Source organism: Teleopsis dalmanni, chromosome 1 (genome assembly GCF_002237135.1).
Source record: "Teleopsis dalmanni isolate 2A chromosome 1, ASM223713v2, whole genome shotgun sequence".
Lineage (NCBI taxonomy): Eukaryota > Metazoa > Arthropoda > Insecta > Diptera > Diopsidae > Teleopsis > Teleopsis dalmanni.
This window is the reverse complement of record NC_051846.1, coordinates 50,466,675-50,473,795: the sequence shown is the minus strand read 5'-3', so window position 1 is coordinate 50,473,795 and position 7,121 is coordinate 50,466,675. Positions and strand designations below refer to the sequence as shown.

The window sequence follows — 7,121 nt, the reverse complement described above, 5'->3', positions numbered from 1 at the left end:
GTTCCACAACTTTAAACAAATTAATTTTATAATAATATTTTTTTAATTTAAAACTAAAAAATAATACTTAGTACTTAGCATATTATTGTTTTATACAAGAAGTTGTGTATTAACAATATAAGACTTCATTTATGGCGCCCCTGGTATGAAAAATATAATTGGCAATATGCTATTACACAAAATTTTTAAACGAACCTTAAACACAAACATTATGTTAGATAGATTAACCGACACCCGGACATGAGTTTATCGACTCCTTTATACTATAATAAACATATCGTCATAATATTGTTACAACAGTCATAACTTTTAAATTGTTCATGGGAAGATACAAAAATGCGTAAGTTATTATGATATGTGTATAATTAGGAAGTTAAAATATTGTATCTTTCTTCAATAGCTTCAATATTTTTCTGGTTTTTTATATAAAAATAGAAAGCAAATTAAAACAGCTTTTTAAACAAGACTGTTTACGTTTATAGAATATTCAATTAATTTTTTAATTATAACTCATTACTACAATTTTTTGTCGAAATGTGATAATAGATATAATTTCTTAGGAAAATTATTAATTGCTTTTTATATTAAGTATCATTTCAATTTGACACATAACCTAACGGTCTTCAGTAATCAACCAGAATTTTTTTTATGCCTAGAGTTTAAATAATTTAGGTTGATTTAGCCCAAAAACAAACAGATATTTCAATTGGATCACCGAACTGATATATTTGAACAATTTGTTGAAACAGTTGAACATAAATTTAAATACGAAAATTTATGAAAAACACTTGATGAAATAAAAATTTCCAAAAGCATCTATGAAGTTAAATAAAGTCTTTAAAAACCTAATATTTTCTTGATTACTTTTTAAAAAATACTTTCTTAAAATTCTACTTTTTTAAATATTTTATATGTATTGTTTGTTTGTTGTGCCGTTCTATTAAGCAAACAATTATTATAAAAAGTGGTAAAGTTGAATTGATAAATTTACTTCAAAGGTGTACATTTTTTTGTTTAATTCCTTTTTATAAGTACAAATGCGTGATCTCATACTAGTATAAACAAAGATACAAATGCGGACCGCTCTTTAGAATATTCAGAATTCAGAATATCAAAATTTGTTCATTTGGGATTTGTATTATCAATTTTGTTTTTTATATACTTTAAACCATGTTTAGTAATTAATATTGAAAAAAGTTTGTAGAAAACTTGAAAAGTTAATGACCGAACATTTCATAGAAGTTCTTTCAAATTTTATGCTTGACTAAAAGATGTTTTTAAGAAATTCGATAAGAGATGGAAAAATGAAATTTCATAACATATTATACAAAAAACGAATTATCAGGATGTTTTGTAAAATATGGTCTATTAAAGTATTTTATTATAGCTTAAATATTTCTTTACTTTTAATATGTGTTTTATTTTAATTTTAGCAATAAAAATAAATCTAATTTATAAAAATGTATAAGATAAACTATTTTATATATAGTAAAATGTTTACATAAAGAGGTTTACGAATAGTAGTGAACTACAACAACAAAAATTCATTTTATATTATTTTAATTAATTGAATTTTTGGCTGACCATATAGCTGTTTCGAGTATTGTCAAATACCCATCATCAGAGCTCTTAAAAAAAATTCTTGTATTTAACTATTCGTAAATAATTTTGTAAGACTGCAAGTACTAGGAATCGAACTCATGTCCTGTCAAATTTGAAGCTCAGAATATTAACGTTAAAAAAAATAAGGTAATGACAAAATTAATAAATATTTCAATTGAATTTAAGAACTCAACGTTTGTGCTCTATTTTAAAGATATTACTTTCAATTTAAATTATAGATACAGAGTCAATTATATATTCTTATTTAAAAAACTTTTTTTTTTGAAAACATTTAATATATAAAGCATAAAGGCTAAGTTAATAACTTTACCAAAAATTGGATTATAGACATTCGCATAATATTGCAATTTGTTAGTTTCAGTATTGTAGATATATCTTTTATAAACTTGTTAAAATTATGATGTAGATAATAAATGGTGTGTTATGTGCATATATTTTTCTTTATATATTCATTTTTTACTTAAAAAAATTATTCACACATTTCACTAAAAGATTGTTGGTAAAATGATATAATTAATATTGTTAATTTATAATTTACAAATAAATCAAAATCAATAATATGAAAACATGTAGAAAGTGAATTTTTTATGTATACATTTATGAATATGTTGTATTTGCTTAAAGAATGTTTAAATAAATTTTACCTCTTATTGTTTTTCAAAATTTTGCTGACATGACGTATATAAGAACGTCATTTCGTTATTGCTTCATTTATATGAGTCAATCGACTGAAGACATTTTTACTTTAAGTAAGCATAGGAATGTAATTATTTGCGTTTGTGTAGAATATAAAATTAAAAAAAAATTAAAATGCAGTAGTAGTAAAAATAAATAAAAACAATCATTATATTTCCTTACACATATATGTTGTTGTACTTTATAAATATAGTTGCAATATATCCGTACTCATTTGATGACGTATAAAGCAATAATAATACCTTTAAATAAAATTAATTTAAAACTATTTCATTTTTAAACTCCGCAAAACTGGAATCGGGTCAACATATGAGTATAATAGATTAGATAAATTTCTGCGTTTAAATTTAGTCCATATAAAATCTTGATACAACGATTTTTTAATATTTTTCTCCGGAAACGTTACTGCTAGTTAAGAATATTTTATGAAATTTGATCCTATTTTTTGCGAAAATGTAAAAGGTTGATGTCATTAGAATATTATTCATAACATTAATTATCATAATTTATTCTATATTATTACACAGAAATTTTTCCGCATACTTTTCGTAAACTGTTGAGCTGACTCCATTGTCAAAGACAGGGCTGTCCAGGCCAGTTGCGATCGCGGGCCAATACATATCACTGTACCGATTAAATGGCCGCAGAAACAAATGCATACATTCATAGTTGTTTTTGACAAAAATAAAAATACGGTTATAATGTTAAATTTAGTTTTATTAATTCATTAATTTATTTATTTTTTATACCACAAAAATAATACAGTTTTATCAATAATCCAAAACGTAATTGTGGTAGATTAAAAACATGTCGCAGGCTGGTCTAAGAGACCCACGATTTTGTATGATGTTTTGACTGAAAATTTTGTTTTCTGAGCAAACTTTTGTTTGATGTCCTATTTGTTGGTATATATTCTTCTTCCATACAATTTTTTGAACCAAGACATAAAATTTTTACAGGACCTAATCTATAACATGTAAGTTATTTTTTAATAGTTTTTATTATTATATTTAATTATTTACAAATATTTTTATGAATTATTTAGTTTTGTGTCAAATTTGTTAAAATCTAATGAGTAATTAGTCATAAATTTTAAAAAAATAGGCGTTTATACTAAAGCAGCATTTTTCTTATTTAAAAAGAAATTTTAATAAAATTACTCATATTATACGATTACTTAAAAAAAAAATTTTTATATTTTTTTTATCATTTAAGGCAACTAAAAAATAACTTATAATAAAGTAAACATTTTTAAAAACAATACTGTAAGCAACAGTGCACATGTGTAAATCATTACTATTTTTGTGTAGTTTAAATGTCAAAAATACTACAATTATTAAGTGTTGAGTCAACAATTAACTGTTTTTGCAATAATAAAAGTCAAAAACAATAAAAAAATTGAATTTAAGTCAACATCGGTGTTATTTATAAATTATTAATCTGTGTCATAGCTTACCGGAATGCTTGTCTACTTGAAGGTATTAATTTGCAGTTGTTAGCAGAAAGATACTAAAATGCCGAATTAACATTGCGACAATAGCATATTCACATTTGCAGCGCCAAACAGATTTTCACCAGAAGCAACAAATTCTCCTAATTGGCAATGTTGCATTAATAATAATTGCCACTGGCTGTTTGTCACTTTAAACTAACTCAGAATTCTCGCGTAGTTTTGACTCCAGGATATGTATGAGTGTGTTAAGACTGACAATCCTATCGAAGTGAGAATTGAAATGTAAACATAGTGCTTGCTGCCCTTTGTTTTAGTTGGAAACTTGTTGAGATATATTTCAAAGTAAGTTGTAGCAATTAAAGCCAGTTTAAAGCACAGTACATTATCCATTTAATCTTCTTTGGATATATTTATTGTGCTGGTACCTTTTTCATTCCATTATTTTATTAATATAATCGTATAATTAACAAAATTATTATCAAAGTCATCAATATGCATATAACGACCATGCGATAAATTTCCAAAGGATTCATATTGATAGTCAATATTTCAGTAGCTGAAAATTGATGAATTTATTTGAAAGAAAAATTTAAAAATTAATTGATATTGACTTTAAAGATAAATAAGTTTAGAGTTGAGAGTTGTTTTTGATTGATACAGATCGCAAAGTTCAATTTAAAGATGTATAAAAACACTTTACTTATACCGTAGATTCTCTTGTTTTAGAAATAAAAATATATCGTTTGGTAAAGGTCAACAGAAGGTGACGTTTCTCAATATTAGCCAACTCATATGATGTCAAAGAAAAGTTTATATAAAATAAGTCATCGACCTTAAAAACCGTAATTTCTCAAAAACTACTTAATAAATAATTAACATACTGTATCTTGTTTACAAGTAATTTTCAAAAGAGTGCAATTGTTATCACGATCACTGAGCCAAGTAAATAACTGATCTTTTCATAGAGCTAACGTGTAATAAGATTAATTCCAAGAAAATGACAGAAAAGATCATTTATAATGCACTAAGAGAATACGTTAGTGAGCGTATTTTTGTATATGACTAAGTATAGTAATTTTAGTATAGCTACAAACAAAAAACGAACAGTTTAAAGTTGCACAAAAGATCCGGATGGTCTTAATGGGTAAAATACATTCTACATGTATTTAGTCTATAGACTAAATTATTGAAAATGTTTTGTATGCTGGACAATATAATGTTGAAGGACCAAAATAGCGCTCTGTAACTGACCAACAAATCTGTTGTCTTATATTATACGTGTAAATAGTTATTATTAAACAGTTAAATCCATCAGTACGTAATTATGAACATGATCAAAGAATAAAGCGTTTAAACTCTTCAATTAGATAGATGGATGCTAAAATGAAACGCTTTTTATTTTCAAAACGCAAAGTAGCTTTATTATGAAAGGCAGAATTGCAAAAACCTATTTATTAAGACGATAATTTTCTTTAATCATCCACATTAAGAAATAAATGTCCTACTGTATATAATAATCGTATCATTTCACATCAAATGTGAAACATTGATTTTGATTATAATCTAAATGATTTTCTAAAATCTTAAAGCTGAAATTTTTATTTTTTTGTGTGAAACAAATAGTATACATATATATAGTTATCCATGTCAATAAACAAAATCGTCGCATCTTACGCAGTAATTTTGCAGAAATAATTTTAAAAGACCGTTGTAGCCATAAAAGACACTACATTGTGTTGCCTTCGATCTGGAGGTGTGACAGACCCGTATATTCTTCAAAACTTTCCTTGCAACATTCCTCAATGTTTGAAGATATAGTTGTAGAAGATATGTGGTTTCAATGGAACCGTTTCAGAAGCCATAAGTCACACAATATGTTCTGATTTGGCTTTGAAACAGAATAAATTTTCCTGACATGTAACATCAAGTTTTGGTGATATGAATTCGTCACTAACTTCATGCAAATTATTATAACTGGACTTTTTTGTAGACTTACGCAAAGGATTGTGTTTATGCGGACAATTCTAAAATCCTTCACATTATCTTGACGAACATTCTGTGCTGTAAGATGGTTTATGGGGACTTAGAAATTATGTTGTTTTTCATGTTAAGTCGTAAGATCCCCACAAATTAAAATAAAAATTAATTAGCATATACTTTTGGAATCACAAAATAACAAACTCAGACTTCTATAGAACTATGTAGATATCAAAATTAATTCCTAGCGGCTAAAAAAGAATATATCAAAAGAGGGAGATACTTATATCCAGAAACTAACAGTGGTTATTTCTGTAGTTGGTAATATTATTAGGAAAATAATTTCAATATAATAAAATTTATATTATATATATGTAATATATAATATTAATATAATGAAATAATTGAACTTGTGTTTAGCAAACTACGCAAAGAACAAGCAGGTTTTCGCAGATATTATATTATTTGTGTTATTAAATAAATTGTATTGTTAGAATTGTTCATTAATTTTAATTTTCATATCGAAATTTTTTTAATTATTAATTTCTATTATTTCTTGACTTCATTTAAATTATTATGAAAAGTAAATTTAAACGCTTACCGTTGTACTACTTCTGAAAATTGTTCAAATTCGAACAAAGCTTCGATATGGTTAACAGACTAATTTTGTTGCATATTAGGTTAATAACGATTTAATTTATATCTATAAGAAAAAATTTTGTACTGTTGCGTCAAAGCATACTATTCTTCACTAATACATAGTTTTTTTGAAACAAAAAAGTAAACTCTGCCTTAACTTCAATACGAGAAGTTTTTTAAAATTATACGAGTGAATTTGTTTGGCAGTTATATAAAAATCTAGTTCGATTTAAAAAGGAAATAAATAAATAATAACATTAATTATGAAATTTAAATGCACACTCTCTGATATAGTTTGCTTTAATCGAAAGTTTTGTTGCAAATAGCTTAAGCGAAAATTACTGGATACTGAAACTCGGATTCGACCTATTTAATAATAACTAAAATAACCGTACGCTGTATGTTCTTCGTTATGCTGGTATTTTATATTCAATGGGTGTTGTTTCCTGAATTTTAATGAATTTATATTTTCATATCATTTCCTCTATCAGAACATTTCAGTTGAGTTACAGATATATTTAAATCTGAATCGAGTAAGTATAACAGAATCGAGTTAGTTTTAGAGTAATTTGAAACTGAGTACCTTTACAAGTACAACAAGTAGGAAGAAAACTAACTTTGAATTTGGTTATATATGACAACTACGAGTATGGATTATAGAACTTTGAAGTCGGTTTTAAATACATCACTAAATTTATTTGTCGCATTAAACTGTTAAATAATCTATACAAAT

General features: G+C 25.4%; 1 long non-coding RNA gene across 1 annotated transcript; it reads right to left on the bottom strand.

The window, feature by feature from the left end:
- Window positions 1-3,118: 3,118 nt before the first annotated feature.
- Window positions 3,119-6,415, bottom strand: LOC119672989. The gene is made up of 3 exons (XR_005251975.1): window positions 6,351-6,415; window positions 3,776-4,328; window positions 3,119-3,286 (listed from the first exon to the last, which is right to left on the bottom strand). It is a non-coding gene; the product is annotated as an uncharacterized LOC119672989 (long non-coding RNA).
- Between the last annotated feature and the right edge of the window lie 706 nt (window positions 6,416-7,121).